The sequence below is a fragment of the Alexandromys fortis genome, unplaced genomic scaffold (assembly GCF_014885135.2).
Source record: "Alexandromys fortis isolate MF-2015 unplaced genomic scaffold, M_Fortis_MF-2015_v1.1 scaffold_341, whole genome shotgun sequence".
In the NCBI taxonomy this organism is placed as follows: domain Eukaryota; kingdom Metazoa; phylum Chordata; class Mammalia; order Rodentia; family Cricetidae; genus Alexandromys; species Alexandromys fortis.
In genome coordinates, this window is record NW_026068214.1 from 441,135 (window position 1) to 458,472 (window position 17,338).

A 17,338-nucleotide genomic window follows, 5' to 3' on the forward strand; every position below is an offset into this window, starting at 1 on the left:
CAAGGCCAAGAAATAAAAATATGATAGTTTTGAAAAATGCCATTGTTACAGTCTACCTGGTAGCTGCTGGCACTGCCCCTATGAGCAGTATGGTGAATATATTTCCTTCAGAAAAACTGAACAGTGCTAAAAAATTAGATACCAGCCAGGCAGTGGTGGCGCACGCCTTTAATCCCAGCACTCAGGAGGCAGAGGCAGGCGGATCTCTGTAAATTCGAGGCCAGTTTGGTCTACAAAGTGAGTTCTAAGACAGCAAGGGCTTACACAGAGAAACCCTGTCTCAAAAAAATAACATGAAATAAACAAAGAAGACTAGAAAAAGACATCAACCTCTGGCCTACCTATGTACATGCACACACACACACGAAAAAAAAAAAACTTGAAAGCTATGTAGTCTGCACAATTCCACATTTTGCTAAAATAAAAACTAACAAAAAGATGAATGCAATACAACAGAATAATCCTGGGCTGGATAGAGCACAATTGTAAACAAGGTGCCATGCAAACCTGAGGAACGCCACATGTCTGTCTGTCTGTCTCTCTCTCTCTCTCATACACCAAATTCAATTCAATTTTTATTGTAATTATCTAATTTTATTATGTTTGTTTATGTGTGTGTGTGTGTGTTGTGAGCGTGAGTGTACCATGACATGTGTGTGAAGACGAGAGGATGACTGTGGGAGTTCTCTCCTTTTACCATGTGGGTCCCAGGGATTGAACTCGGGTCATCACGCTTGGTGGTAGGTGCCTGTAACTGCTGTGCCATCTTGCTATCCCCTAAATTAAACTTTAAAAAAAATTAATAGAATGTCAAGTCCTAACACAAATTCACAGTACAGTGACTTAATTTTACAGAAAGGCACCTCTGCAATTCAGAAAGGAAAAGACTGTGTTCCCAATAAAATAATCTAGATTAATGGCTGTGGGGGGAGGGGTGATTCCTAGCTTTATATACAAAAATAACTCAACATGTCACAGAACTATAAATAAAAGCTAGAGCATCACACTTTTAGGAAAAAGCATGTCATATGTTCAGTTTCTCTTCTGACCCAGCAATTCTCTTCCCTGATAACCAGTTATGCCTCCCTTAACTACAGGGATGCTTCTGAGGAATCGGAATGGCTACAGAGTCCTGCTTTAACTACAGTGTTCATTCTGAGGATTCCATGGAGCTATGTCATTGGTGATTTACTTGCTGTGCAAACTACAGAATCTTTTAACAAACTACAACTCCTGCTGTATCACCACTAAGCAGTTTAAAGGGACCACTTTTGGTGTATGCAGTGCAGCTGGTGGCCCATGTGTTCAGCATGTTCCTATATGCTGAAGGGAAGAAGCTCGAAGGCCACCACAAGACATACCCCAGAGTAGCTGTGAATTATAATTGCTCCACACTGGAAACAATCTGTGGCACAGCAGTTTAAACTATGGTACGTTTATACAGGGCAAACAACGGCCACCCAGATATAATAAATCAAAGAACCATCACTGTGGCAACCCGGTGACTCTCAGAGACAGGTGAGCACTGTCAGCTGGATGTTGTTCAAGCACCACCATTCACCTGATGTTCATTCACCTGAGGAGCAAGAGCCACCAAGACTTCAGGACACTCGAGACAGACAGACCTCCAGAATGGCAGAAATGATCTGATCTTGAGCTGAGTCATGTTCTCATAAAAACATACAAATCCACCGAGTTGAACAGTCAAGTTTTCATATTCTACATTGTAAAGCAAACAGATAAATACATAGCTATAAGGAAAAAAATCTACCATCGTTGACTTAGATGCTGAAATCACAGGTGATTTTTAAAAATTATACTCCATGTGGCAGCCACTGTTAGTAAGCTGAGGAAATCAAGTTTTCTTCATGCTTTCTGAGATATTTATGCTGCTCGCTCTTTTTAACGACCATTTTGCCTCTTAAGACTTGGCCTTTTCTGATGAGTCAATTTTCCTTCCTATTTCCAATCTTCCCCTTATTAACTATTATCCTGTGTCTGTCCACTACTGTCTCTCTGCTTTGGCTTTTGTAGCTGTGACTTTTTGTGGTAACTAGGAAGATTTGGCTGGGTAAAAACACAGGGATAAATAAGATTTTTTTGTGTGTGACATTCACACTTTCTCATCTTTGATCTTATTGAAGCCTGAAGTCAGGATACTTCTAGTCTAAGAATCCTTCTGGCAACTTGTATAATTGTCTTTAAAGTTGAAAAGACACGAAGACATGATCTTAACCTAAAGGCCTCCATGTCTTTCAGCTGCCCTTTTAACGGGATATTTGTAAACAGATTGTTTTATATTCTAGGCCCTTCAACTTTTTTTTGAATCTACACCATAATTTTATGTGTAGGATTGTTGAGCTTTGAAAAAAAAAAAAAAAGCTCTAGAATGACTGGTTTTGCGCAGCCATCTACCTCCCTGACTTACAGCTTTCACTAAAATACTCCACTTCACTGTAACTTGGGTATGCTAACCTTATGCTACTCACATCTGCCATTTATTCAGCCCATGAAAACTTCCGGAACATCAGCTGTAACTCCACTCGAGGTTCCTGCACTACTGAGACAGCGTGGACAAGAGTCAGTTCCTGTTCTGACTACAGAGACAGCAGCAGCAGCAATCACAGACCAACCTCTAAGAGGGGACACGAAGAGCACTGCGTGCAAGAGTAGACAAATCAGTTTCTACGCAGAAGTGAGTAGCCTACTGAGAACTACTCCAACTTCACACATTAGTCAGAGGCAACAATCTGGGAAATACCAAAGAAAAAACGAAGTACATTTCAGAGCTGGATGGGGATCACTATGGCGAGAGCCTGTTGTACAGAATGAGGCTGAAGGTGAGCACTGCTGTGCTAAGGACACCGCTGTGCTAAGGACAGACTCAGGATGCTCTTTTATATGCCTCCCTTTTTATAATTACCCTTTACTGTTTTCAGAAAGAATCTTAGGGCCAGGCGTGGTGGTGCACGCCTTTAATCCCAGCACTCAGGAGGTTGAGGCTGGTGGATCTCTGTGAGTTCAAGGCCAACCTGATCTAGAGAGTGAGTTCCAGGACGTCTTTGGCTGAGAAGATGAGAAACCCTGTCTCGAAAAAACAAACAAACAAACAAAAAAAAAACTTAGAACTTTATTCACCTCTATTGAGCATCAGGACCCGAACCAGACAGCAGAGAAGAGTTCTAACACTAGCTTAGGCTTTAGCAACTTCTCTATTAGTCTATTATTTCCAGGAAGGAAAATCTGCGAGATTTCTAATTGCAAAGGTCTCATTAAGTGGTCCAGCTACTCAGATTAGACAAACTCAAGTTAGAAGGTCCCAGAGCCACACCTTAGGGCTCTACAATGTCCCTGAAGATGGGGTACAAGCAGAAGAGCCCTCAGTGGGAAAGTCAGGCCGCAACAGTGGATGGGCAGCTAGTTGAAGAAAGTGAACTCAGATGCAACTCCACTCAGAAGCTGTGTTTACCGAAGGACGCCTGCTCTCCTAACATTCCTTCCTTCCCGACATCTCCCTTTGTTGACCAGGCTGGCAGTAATTGAGTTCCTCCCGTCTCAGCCTCCCAAGTACTGGATTACAACTGTTTCTCACTGTGCCCGGGTCATATTTAAAATTATATCCCAAATAAATAAATGAACATTTTATCTATTGAACTGGCAGACCTACTTTTAGGGGGTTCATCTTACAGATAACATATTACAGCAGTATGCTAAAAATTTTAAATTTTACATATACGCACATTTTTATATATTCATAACAGCAACATAACACGTACACAGGGTACATAGTATTCTAAAAGCCCATCATTATGAGAAGGTAAAATAAACCCAAGTACTCCCAAACTATAGAACTAATACCGCTGAGAGCCTTCAAAACAACGAGACAGAATTACATAGACCAACGTGGTTAAATAACAGCAACAAAGCAAAGCAGCAATTTGCAATATAGTGCATTTACTTAGCTATTTAGATTTAAAAATAAAGTTTTAAGTCAGGCATTAAAATTCCAGTATTTGGAAGGCAGAGGTGAGCAGATCTGAGTTTGAGGCCAGCTAGCCTGGTCTACATAGTAGATTCCGACCAGCCAGCAATAAGCAATAAGATCTTCTCTTAACCAATGAATCAAAAGTAAATAAATAAAAAATTAGGTTCTGCCAGGCACACACCTTTAATCCCAGCATTCGGGATTAAATATGCCTAGCCCATATGGCATATTTAGCAATAAAGGTTCACAATGCCTACTGATTATCCCTGACTAAAAGTCACATGGATTTTAGGGAAAAAATTAACTTATGTCTTAATTTATTGAGAAGGAAAGGCTGCTTCTAGACACTTCCAAGTACAAGAAAAATAGAATTTGTTCCACTGACCATGCAGGAACACCTGGCTCCAAGGCAGCACCCACAACTGCAAGCACCTAGCAGGCAACCAGCCTGTTTCAGCCTTCATTGTGTTTGGTCCTCGGCAAAAACCACAGGTTGTCTGAATGCGGGACTCCCTTTTGCTTTGAGCTTCCAGAAGGAGTCTCTCGGGGCACAGCACAGCCCCCAGCCTGACAGTCTAAGAACAGCAGGCAAATCCACACCCGCTTCATACTAGGCCCTACTTGGAGCCTCACTCAGCCAAGGGGCTCTGCTCTGGTCAGCAGCCCACCAACGCAGTTAGGCAGTTAGCCAAAAGCCTATGGCTGGCTGCTCCTGCAAAAAACAGCCAGTCACAGGACAGCACCGGAACTCTGGGACTTCAAACAAGGCAACCCTCAAAGTGGAAACAGAGAGAAAATGAGGCCCAGCAAGAGAAAGGATCAAAAGAGGGGGCAGCAGTGAACAGAAGGGAAGGGAGGGGGAAGAAAGCTACTAACACAGAGAGGAGTTAGGGAAATGAACGGGGTTAGCGCATAGAAAGCAGGAGAGAGGAAGAACCCTGCCCCCTGCCAAGTTGAGAGGACGCACTAGAAAGGGACAGGGCCATCCCTCCCAAGGAGCCTGAGAAAGCCACTTCCCAGGTCAGGTCCCCCACCAGCACAGCCCCTGAAAGGCAGGTTCCACAGAGCATTAGAGTAGGCTTTGTGGAAAAGTTGACATCTTGATGGCTTAGTAAAAGGCTCCTACAGCTTAATGTGCTGGCAATTTAACTGAGCTCCTGATGAATACCCAAACGGCCCTCTCTGCTCCACCATGAAAGCTCCTTTTCTAGCCCTCAGAGAGGGCCGCAGCTCTATCAACACGGCAGGTAACCCGTGACAGACAATAGTAAATTTCAGTTCACACCTGCAGTGCCATGGATACTGACCACGTGAGGCTCCCAGAGATCACACCACCCCAAAAGCACAGCCCAACCTCTTCTGGTCTAGGGTATGAGCGGCATGGGTAACAAAGACTAGAAGAAACAAACGCTAAACGACAACGTTCCGTCACTACTGACACTTACAAAGAGCACTCCACATTCAAAAAGATGAAGGACTCAAAGCAGCTGAGTCAAAGGAGTCAAAGAGCCTAGAAACTAATAGGACTGCCCTCGCCACCGGAGAAAACCTGAGTTTCCCGGGGCACACCTGCACAGAAAGGACAACACCGCACTACGGCACCAGCCAAAGTCAGGCCTGAGCTTTCAGCCTGAGTTAACACAGAGCACACCATCACCACCTCTTAGGCCTTATGGCAAACCGCATCAAAATGGCAGTGGAAAAAAAAAAAAAAAACTTCTATATTATACTTGTCTTTTCCGGGAGACAGTCTTGCCTGGAGCTTGCAATCCTTTTTAGCTCAGCTTCCTGAGTGGTAGGTCTGTAGGTGTGTGTTATCATACGCAGTTACCTATTCTCAGCAACTAGGTTCTTCATTTTGTGGCTTTCTTAGTATCAGACTGTCATACAAGTTTTAGGACAGGGTTTAGGGAGACTTCTCTGAAAGCCCGCCTACATAAACCAGCTCTACCATCCACCTACTGCCACCTGGAAAACTCACCATGGGTGACTCATGTATGCACTATGATTTAGAGAACATATACAAACAACTCTATTTTAGCTTATAATATTCACCTTCTATTTGTGGCAGCGGGTACAGTACTTTTCAACTTAAAGGCAATGATAGTTTCCCTTGTAAATAAGATTTCAAGTTAAAAAAATCATTACATTTATTTGTGTGTGTGTGTGTGTGTGCACACTCCAGCACACATGTACAATATGGTACACATCTGGAAGTCAGAGGGTAACTTGTGGGCATCAGTTTTTCTCCTTTTTTTCCCCACCAGGTGAGTTCTGGGATAAAAATTTGAAGTTTTAAGAAGATGAAATGAGAGCTAGTTACCGACAGCTGCACTAATTAAGCCAATTAAAGGGTATAAGAGTTGGAAGCAGGGCAGTGGTGGCACAAGCCTTTAATCCCAACACTCAAGAGGTAGAAGCAGGTGGATCTCTATGAGTTGGAGGTCAGCCTGGTCTACAAAGAGCAGTTAAGACAGCTAGGGTTACACAGAGAAACCCTGTCTCAAAACCCGCTGCCCCCATAAAGAGAGTGTAAGAGTTGGACTGGAGAGGTGGCTTGGTGGCTAAGAGCACACTGGCTGCTCTTCCAAAGGGCCCAGGCTCGACTCCCAGCACCCACAAGGCAGCTCCTGTTCCAGGGGAGTCAATGCCTTCCTCTGAACTTCACGGCATCATGCATGCATGTGGCACAAAAGTATACATGCAGGCAAAACACCCATACATACACGAAATTTAAAAATGACAAGTGTTTTAAAAAACAGCAAGGAAGGCATGGAGATAGGACAAAAATCACACATATGGAACATGAAGCGTGAGAAAGACTTGAGGTTTCTCTTCTTCACCTGAAAACTTTAGCCCCACCGGGGTTTTTTTGTTTGTTTGTTTGTTTTGTTTTGTTTTGTTTTTCTTTTGGTTTTTTGAGACAGGGTTTCTCTGTAGCTTTGGAGCCTGTCCTGAAACTAGCTCTTGTAGACCAGGTTGGCCTCGAACTCACAGAGATCCGCCTGCCTCTGCCTCCCGAGTGCTGGTATTAAAGGTGTGTGCCACCACAACCTGGCGCCCCACCAGTTTTATAGCCACCGTCAGACACTGAAGAGCACCAAGAATTCTAATTCAAGAATCAGCAGAGGCAGAGGGCTGCAGCAACTGGGATCTACCACTAGCTTAACAGTGGCCTTTGCTGGAAAGGCTGAGTAAGTCCACAGGCTACTGGGGACATCAGGAAAGCAGCAAGAACGAGGCTTAAAGGAGACTCGAGACAGGCACGTTCCTATGTCTGCTACTCACACGCCTCTCCAGCTGCTCCTACCTACAGTCCTGATGCTGAAATAAACAGGGAAGAAGTCTAGGCCATTCCCAGATCTCCATCTCCCTGGATATTTCTGCAGCTCAACTGTTCACCATCCTGCCCTCCCTCTTGCCACTGGGCATGTCTAGGTAGTTTTCAATGTGATATATTTTCTGGCAATGCTCTTGGGACTAGCTAACAATTCTTAAGCATAAGTCATCAGGGAACTAGCGACAGGCATCTCTGAATAAAGCAAGCATTTACTCCCTAATGAGGGCATCAGGTAAAGCAAACCTTCCTCCCACCTCGACTGCCAACGCTCCCTTAAACCATCTAGTTAAGAGTACAGAAAGGTGTCAATCTGCCAGCTACCCGCTGCTCTGAGGTCAGACTCAAACCATTTGTCTCCCTTGCTTTAGATGTGAGGACCCTACCAGTTACACACATTTGTCCCTCTATTTATGGTGGGGTTACATCCAGACAAACCATCATAAGCTGAAACTATCACAAATTTAAAAAATGTGGTTAATATAGTAAACACCATAGCTTAGCTCAGCCTACCTTCAATGTGCTTGCAACACTTAACACTAGCCAGCAGCTGTACAAAATCATCCAGAAAGCAAGTACATAATGAAGTACTGGGTGTCGGGTATGGTGACACGTGCCTCTAATCCCAGCTCCTGGGAAGCAGAAGCAGCAGGATCAGGTGTTCAAACCTCGCCACGGCCTTACAGCAATTTGAGGCCAGTCCGTGCTAGAGGAGACCCTGCCTTAAAAAAGGTGGAGAGAGAGAAAAGAGGAGAGGAAAGGTGGCATTGAAAAGAGAGAGGGCATTGAAAATCTGTAGTTAATTTATTGAACACTATACTGGAAAAAAGAGAGAATGGTTATATGGGTAAGACTTTGTACCACTGAAAAGTAGATCAGGGTAGCACTTTCCCACACTTCCCTAAAACTTCCTGTGGCTACAGTTCACAAGGTGGCACGAACCTTTCGCGGGTGAGGCTGGAGAGCCAGCTCTTAGTGCCCTGGCTTCTATCCTGCTGCTTTTCATTGCTGACTCCCATTTTAGAGCCAAGCCAATTAGCTGACTTGGACAAATGTGGGGAGCTCTGAGGTCTGGAACACAGCACTTGGCTTAGCTTGAGGAAACAGGAAGCCTCTTCTGTCTAAATTCCCTCAGGTAAAAAAGATTTACTCAGGCAACAAAGTGAGAGGTCTGAGGGCTGATGTCATAGCTCCACAGAGTTCCTGGAACAATAGCAAACACCTGAATTTCTCTCTGGTCAGACTTGTGGCTGAACAAGATAGGGAAATTTCAAAGATAACTATTCTGATCTTTATCAATATAGTAAGCAGAATTCCCAATTTCTTCCTTGGAAGAGCTTTAAGGACCAACTTCTTACAGGCTGAGACAACTTCCAGTAACAATCTTACCATCAAAGGATTCTGGGTGAGAAGTTGCCCAGCCTCACAGCTTGCTGCTACTGGCTTACTGCAAGTGCTTGAAAGAATCAACACCTGGTAATAGAGAAAGAGTATAAGATAATGAAAAGTGTGCTTATTTTTTGCACACGAAATACAAACAGGTGTTTAATCTCAGGCCTCCAGGTCTTGATCATTAGTAACTAAGTCCATAGAACTATAGGGCGGGGTGGGGTGGACAGCTAAAAGGCCTCTTAAGTGTAAATGGGATGCTAGCAAAAGTGTTTGCAACTTTTACCTCTTCATTTTTAAACATTTTATTTTTATTTTGTGTATGGGTGCTTTGCCTGCATGTATGTCTGTGCATCATGTCCCTGCCTGGGGCCCAGAGTCCAGAAGAGGGCATGAGACAGTTGTGAGCTGCTATGTGGGTGCTGGGAATTGAACCCAGGTCCTAAGGAGGAGCAACAGCGCTCTTAGCCACTGAGCCATCTCTCCAGTCCCCTGCTTAATCTCAGGCTTCCAGGCCTTGATCATTGACTGATTCCAGGCATGGGGTAAGGGGTAGGGACGTGGGAGGGGCAGAAGGTGTAGGGTGGGGTAGGCAGCAAAAAGGCCTCTAAGTGTAAATGGGATGTTAGCAAAAATTTGTAACTTTTACCTTTTTAAAAAAAATCCTACATCTCAAATACACCATTCATTCAGGAATATTTAAAAAAAAAAGTCTTGCTTTGGAGCAATCTGAATTTCATATAGCTTCTCATTAATTCTTGTATCTCCGTGAAGAGGGCACCGACCATGACAAGTAGGGAGTGACGGAAGTGACAGAGATGAAAGCCTCAAAATATACCAGGCTAAGCCTCTCACCTCAGCCCAATTCTTTTGATTATTTGGCTCAAACTCAGTATGTAACCCTTGACGGCCTGGAGCTCGCAATGTCCCTTCTCTGCCTCTTAAATACTGGAATTACAACAGCAGCCAACTCTTCCCTCTTTGCGGGTGAAATGGACCCCGTGTGGGTTGTGGTGATGCTTGGCAAGACTCCAACAGTGAGTTACATCACGAGTCCTTGGCCCCGGTCTATGTAAGGAAAACCATGTGTCTCGAATGCTGGAAGGCCAGCCCTGGTGTTTATCACAGCTTGTCTTTAGGAAAACACACTAACATTATTTTTCCCTGACAATGAACTCTTAAGTTCTCTACCAAGGGGGAAAACACCAGGGAGTGGCAAGGGTGAAAGAAAATGGAAACTTTCCAAAGAAATTCTCAGTCTATGTATCTGTCCTGACAACTCCCTGCGACCTTGTCTGGCAAAGGGGGTGGGAAAGCCTGTTTCTTTCCAGAGGAGGTGGAATTAGCTGGACATCTGAAATATGATCAGAAACTGGGAAAACTTTTAACAGAAAAAAAAACTGATGTGCTAAGGCATCTAATTTCTAGTCATTCTTTTTTGTTTGTTGAGACAGAGTTTCTCTGTATGGCCCTGGCTATGCTGAACTCGCTTTGTAGACCAGGCTGCCCGGGAACTCACAGAGCTCTGCCTGCCTCTGCCTCCCAACGTGTGCATCACCACTGCCCAGCAATTTCTAATCTTTCTTAAGAGATTCCTGCAGAGACTCTTGAGAACCCCCTGCGGCCTAGCTAGGCAGTGTGGTGCTTGTCTTTAATCCCAGAACTTGGCAGGCAGAAGCAGGTGAATCTCTGTGAATTCTAGGCCAGTTTGATTTACAGAGAGAGTTCCAGGACAGCCAAGGCTACACAGATTTGGAAAACCATTAAAAAGCAAACCCAAACAAAAACCCTCTATGCCTTTAGGAACGTTGCTGTTTTGTGGTTGTATCTGTTTTAACATCACCTATCTTAGGGATTTTTTTATGGAGCCTGATTTCACAGCTGGCTGGAAGTTCATTTTCCTCATCTCAACCACTCTAGTTAGGCTTCTCCAGAGTGCTGGACTAGTTTTTGCATTTACATGTAAATCAGCTGAGGCCACCTCCTAAGTTCTTACCAATTCCCTAAACTGCTTTTTACGATACAAGATCCCTGGAGGTCCAATTTTGTTTTCTGGAGTGAAACAAATACAATACAAATCGGTGGGAAAGTTTGATCGTTTCAGTTCTTTACAGAAAACAAAAGATTTGATGTTTTAGCAGCATCGATATATTTCAGAAACACAAAAATATATATACATCACCAAATCATAAACTCAAAATACATTTTTCTGGTTTCTTGGGAAATCAAGAAAAAATAGTCCAATTAATATTTAAACAAAGCTGGGTGTTTATGGTGTGTGCCTGTAAACCCAGTACTTGGGAGGTAGAAACAGGATAAGAAAGCAGAAGCCAACCTGGACTACATGAGACTATCTCCTCAAAATCAGAACCAAAACCAGACACACAGGCACCATCCACATACAAAGTTAAGCAATCTCCCTCTGAGAAGACCAGAAACCGAGGGAAGTTGAGTAGGAAAAAATTGTGAGCTGTTTCACAATTTACACCTTCCTCAACATTCCATAAGCTTGGTTTGGTGCTAATTCCCTTTAGTGACTTCCCACATTGAAACGCCTGCCAATCAGTTCGGTTTGGATTTCACCCTAGGGATAGGGGTATTTTTTGCAAGACGTGCCGAGGTCTCTGAAGGGCGATGTGCTGGGAACATTCCAGACTATGCAAAACGAAGAAAGCCTATCTCTCTCACGAGTCACTCTACCCAGTCAAATGGGATACAAGAAAATAAGACACGGTTGGGTACGTCCCTTCTAGAATAAAATTTAAATGTGCTGAAGTGTTCCCGGCACTTAGGCTGCCTGAACCCTCACCAGAGTTCAGGTGTTGTCAACTATTCCGGAATCACACCAACCACTTCAGTGCCTGCCTCCCCATCGTAGTGATCTCCCTTCCCTAACCCAGTTTTCATGGCCCCCCCAGAGCAAACGGTGCCTCAGCTCGCTCAAGCTTTTTTCCCAACAGGTCCCAACTTAATGCTCCAAATTCTCCATCCCAGACAGCCCCAGCTCAAGACTCGGGTCTCCTTCCCCAGAGGTCCCCTCTCTCCCTGCCCTCAGTCAGGACCCTCTCCGGTTTCATCCCCTCAACAGGTGTACACCCGGATCCCGATCCGGCGCCCACAGCAAGCGGCCAGGGTTCCCTGCGCCCACACCTTCCGCTCCGCGTCTCCCTAGTCCTTTGCAGCTCACTCCCCCGCGACCGGTCCCCCCACTCCCAAGCAAGCTCGACCCGAGCACGCGTGGCCCGCCGAGCCGCAGAAATCGCAGCCCAAGGCGAAGAAATCCAGCAGCTTCCCGCAGACGTCCCCGGAGACAGGGTGGGGCGAGCCCGCTCCGCTCCCAGCCCGCGGACTCCCTCGGACCCCACAGACCACGGGAGACTCTCAGTTCGCCACAGACGTCGGGCGGTGGCACCGTGGAGTCCCCTCCTCCTCAGGAGTCGCTCGCCCCAACCCGCCACGCCGCGGGTCCCGCCAGCTCTGCCCGCGCAGCCGCCCGAGCCTCTCCGCCTTGGGCTGGCCGCCCCGCTCCAAACCCACCACCCTCACCTCTCTGCTCTTCGCCGCGGCCGGGTGCTGACCCAGTCTTGTCGAAGAAGACGGGACCCGACAACGCCAACAGCACCGCACCTGCCGCGAGCCACTGAGCCGCAGCGGCGCGCCTGACGTCACCCGCGCCTCAAGCGCTGGAAGCCCCGAGTCACCTGATCTCCCTGGCAACGTGCGAGGGGGCGGGGCCAAGCGAGGGCGGCGTCATAGCGCGAGCCCCGCCCCCTCTCCCCGCAACGCGGTGGGGTTCACAGCCTGGCGCTTGGCACCTTGGTCCCAGGCTGTCTATAGAGTTCCTCTCCAACTCCTTGCGGGCAGCCTGCCTCACGTCGCTAAGGCTGAAGCCTGAGAGAAACGGCAAGGGCTGTGGGGTCTGCTCGGTGCAGAGTACGTCGGGTTGTGAGCTGCCGCCGCCTGGTCTCTTCGCTGCTAGCTAGCTAGGTTCAGGAGCCTACTTTTGAGTTGTCGGGCTGAAGCTGATGACTAAATTGCACTCTGGCAACTTGCCATAAACCTTGCTGCAGTAGTGTGTGACCAGTGCTTGAGACTGTAACGAGACTAACTGCAAAACTAGGAATATTTATGTATCCCGGCCAGGACCTCCGGGTCCTTAGGGTCACCTATTCCCACAGGAAAAGAAACCGCTGCAATGCTCCCGGAGAACACCCTATAACAAGTTTCCTACTCCTACTTGAAAAAAAGATGAGAAAAAGAAAAAAAAATTCGATTTTCATTTTGGAAACTGATTTTTCGGGGCTGGAGTATATTTCAGTGGTTGAGTGCTTGTGAAGCTCGAGCAAGGCTAAATTGACTCCCAAAACTGGCAAAGAAAAGGGGGAAAGCGACGCAAATTCCTCATCTTGATTGCTACATTGGTATCTTTACACCTCGGTCACTGTCCAGTCTTTCCAAACAGACTTTGAAAATGTAAACAAAAGAAATGAAAATGAAGCACACCCCGGGGGGCCTCGTTTTAAGAGCCTTTCACTTCTTGCTGACTTCCATTTCAGTTTTCGTCTCCCATTCCCTGAACCTCTACCACGGCTTTCTGTATGTCCTCCCAGGCTTTCACACAATAGGATCTTTGACCAAGAAGTTAATTTACAACTAACCACCTGAGTACCTTTTGGGGTCAGGCTGCTTGAGATACAGCATCGCAAGATCAAGAATACATAGATAAATAACCTGACCGTAGTTCATAGCTTTTAATGCCAACATTCAGGCTGAACCTGAAAGATCTGAGTTTGAGGCCAGACTGGGTCACACAATAAAACCCTTTCTCAAAAAAAGAAAACATGCATACATACGTGTGTGTGTGTGTGTGCAATGTGCTGTCTCACATCTAACCTTGTTTATTGTAGTACCATTTTTTTCACGTGTATTTTATTATGTATTTATTTTGAAACAGGATCTCATATTTCCCAGACTGGCTTTGAACTCTCTGTGTAGCTGAGGCTGGAGAATTTCTGATCCTCCTGCCTCTGTCCCGAGTGCTAGGATTGCGGGTAAGTACAACTGTGCCTGGTTTTATTTGATGCTGAGGATCAAACCCATGCTGATGCTAAGCAAGAACCGCACTAACTAGTATAGCACATGAGTGGAAGACAGCCGTGGATAGCAGAGAAGCGTTGCAACTCTAAGGAAGAGCTAAAGGGATTGGAAACATGAGAGCCTGGAAGGTCCTAGGGTGAGAGTGTGCAGTAATTGGATCACAGAAGGCTCAAGGTCAGCCTGCGCCACAGAGTGAGACCCTAGTTTGTTTGTTTTAATGAAAAAAAGAAACTTGAACCCAGGCAGAGAACAATGGAGAGAAAGATGGTAGGCTGCAGAGAGGCAGGAAGGCCTGAGATGTCTGGCAGAACTGAGAAGACCTCCCCTCCATCTAGAAAACAAATCGGAGTTGGGATAAGGGGAGAGGGTGGGGCCAGGATGAGGTTTGCTGGATCCTGAGGTGGGGGTGGGGAGAAGGGAGGAGTGGGCAGTGGTTTCAGATTTCCCTTTTTTTTTTTTCTTTTTCTTTTTTTTTTTTTTTTTGGTTTTTCGAGACAGGGTTTCTCTGTAGCTTTGGTGCCTGTCCTGGAACTAGCTCTGTAGACCAGGCTGGCCTCGAACTCCCAGAGATCCGCCTGCCTCTGCCTCCCCGAGTGCTGGGATTAAAGGTGTGCGCCACCACCGGCTAGAAACAGATTTCTGAAAGGGAAGACAGAGCAGAGGCGTGTAACAGCACCAAAAGAAGGAAGTTCAAGAGGCTGAAAGAGTGAGGCCTAGAAGGAGGGAATGAGGCAGGGAGATGACACCACAGAGCACCTGCCCAGTTATGGCTTCAGGCTGGAGGCAGGCTGACAAGAGCAGCCTTGTTCATGAGCCTCTGAGGACTAGAGGTCATCCACGTGGACCCCCACAGCTATCTCTGGGACACAGCATGTTTGAGCCGCCCTTTACACAGCTGTGGCACACAGGGAACAGCAGATATGGGTGCATCCATAACTACATCCTGACAGTATTCATCAAGACAGGCTCATCTGCACTGGTGGTGCACGCCTGTAATCACAGCCTTCTGGAAAGGAAGGAAAACCTCAAGTTCAAGACTACACACCAAGACTGTCAAAAAAAAAAAAAAAGAAAGAAAGAAAAGAAAAGAAAAAAGAAGAGGGGGCTTTGGTTTTGATTTTTATTTATTGAGACCGGGTTTCTCATTTTTTTTAAAAAAAGATTAATGTTTCTTGGACTAGGGGTATGGCTGTCCTGGAACTCACTCTATAGACAGGATGGCCTCGACTCAGAGATCTGCTTGCCTCTGTTTCCCGAGGGCTGAGATTAAAGTAAAGAGATGTGTGACAGCTATTCTTGGTTGTCAACTTGACTACATCTGGAACTAACTATAGCCCCCAAGCAGCTGGATACACCTGTGAGGGATTTTTTCTTAATTAAATCATTTGAGTGGGACAGTACACCTTTAATCTGAGTATATAAAGAAGACCGAAGGAGGAAGGTCACTCTGCCTGATTATTTTCACTGGCAAGTTCATTTCTTCACTGGCATTAGAACCTACTTTGGGATTCTGGCATATACTGGAGTCCAGCCCTATGAACTGAACTACTACTAGATTTTTGAAACTTTTGTGGGATACATTTTTTCTGTCAGTTTGTCTTGAGAACCCTGACTAATACAGGCTTTTTCCTTGTGTCTGGACTATTTCTAGGCCCTTGCTAACGAGTCTCCTTGTCTCGACTCTGGGTGAGCAAGGTGGGGATGAGGCAGAAAGGTAATTGCTTTGAAAGAGAGAAGAGCCTATGGCATCTGCTGAAGATCAGGACATATGGGGGCTGCCCTGGGGAAGAAAGGAAGCCAAGGCATCTTTTCAGTAAGTCCCAGCTACTCCCTTTCCTGAGTTAGTAGGGGTGACAGGGAAGGAATCATTATCAAAGGAGAAACCCAAACATCCCTTCCCCTGCCTCCACTGCTGATGGACCAAGTGGTGTCCTGTGAGTAAAAGCTCACGGTTGCTGCTGACAGGTTCCAAGAACAACTGATGTGGCCAGCGGGCACAACCACATGCCTCTACTCTAGGATCTGACATGTCCCAGGACTACATCGGGCCTGGGTAGAAGCTGCTGGATTTTCATCAGATCTTTTCACAATGGCAATGAGTTTCTCTTCGAGGAAACAACGTGTGGTAAGGTGTATTTTCTGGGAAGTCCATGAATCAAAGAAGTTGCAGTGAGTTTCAACATGTGTTCATCGGTAAGAATCGTCCAATGATGTGGCGGCAACATGGTACAATGAGGGGAATCTATGCTTCGGGCAAGTCTGTCTTCCATCAGTAAAACGACGAGGCTACCTCCCAAGATTATCATACACTCTAGGGGCCCTGCAGGGCAAAGGAAGAGCCCACATTTGTAACTTTCTATTTTTGTGATGCCAGGGATCAAATCTGGTTCCTCACAGGGCTAGTCAGGTGATCTCTCACCCAACTACACTCCCAGAGCCTTCATAGTTTTAAAAGTCTACTACGGAAACTATGGATATAGTTTGGTGAGTAGAATGGGCCTCGCGCATGTAAGGCAAGCCGTTTTTAATACCTAGCGTGGTGTAAATCAGGCATGGTGGTACATGCCTGTAATCATACCAGTTAGAATATAAAGATGGAAGAATTCAAAGTTCATTTGAAGCTATAGAGAATTCAAGGTCAGCATTTTTGAAAAAAAAAATAATGTTTCTTGGACTAGGGTCTGGTTACATTGGTAGAATGCTTGCCTGGCATGCATGAAGCCCTAGGTTAGATTACTCGGTACCACATTGGGAGTTGTGGTTTTATACCTGTAGTCGTGACTTGGGAGGTAGAAGCAGAAACACAGGCGTCCAAGGTTGTCCGTCAGTTACACAGCAAGTTCAAGACCATCAGGGAATATATAGACCTCTATCTATATAGAGGGGAGAGAGTTCATTTCTAATCACCCTGTCTGGGTCTTCCAGACACCCAACTCCTGCTGAAAGACCAGGCAGCATGGGAGTTTACTAAGCCACAGTGGAACTGAACTGTAAACTGCCGCATCCTTTGCGCCCTTGTTGTCCGTAGTATAAACAGCATGCCAGTTACCCTGGCTACGGTACACTCTAAGAAAGGGAGGGTCTAGGTCAAAGCCCTGAAACCTAGGCAGAAACTGGAGAAAGTGGGCATTCTGGCTCACAGAGCATCTGAACCCGGGCTCTGTGAGTGAACGGATGAAGGAATGAGCAAAGGTAACCAGGAGTTACCAGGTAATGTGTAAGATCATCCTGATGTGCTTTACTGAGCGAAAGAAGGAATGGATGAATGAGTCAACATATAAGCAAAGACGACAAAGAAGACACCCATAAAACCAACCTAAGCTGACTGAAAACCAGGAAGTTCTGGAAAAGAGAGACAGAAGGAGTGTAGGAGTTTTTGAGATAATGGATTCTTCTGGTAGGCACACAGGGTGTGGATCTGGACCGGCAGGATTGCAGTGGGACTCTGTGACTTACTGGTCACAGGACCTAGACCAAGTGACTTAACTGCTGTGCAAATAGATCCTTCAACAATGGAGATAAGATTGCTA

General features: G+C 45.9%; 1 long non-coding RNA gene across 1 annotated transcript in view; it reads right to left on the reverse strand.

The window, feature by feature from the left end:
* The window catches only part of LOC126493372 (uncharacterized), a 52,964-nt gene extending 40,539 nt beyond the window's left edge, over nt 1–12,425 (reverse strand). Inside the window, exon 1 of the long non-coding RNA XR_007589797.1 lies at nt 12,258–12,425. This is a non-coding gene — a long non-coding RNA (uncharacterized lncRNA). The remainder of the gene's footprint in view (nt 1–12,257) is intronic.
* Nucleotides 12,426–17,338: the final 4,913 nt, after the last annotated feature.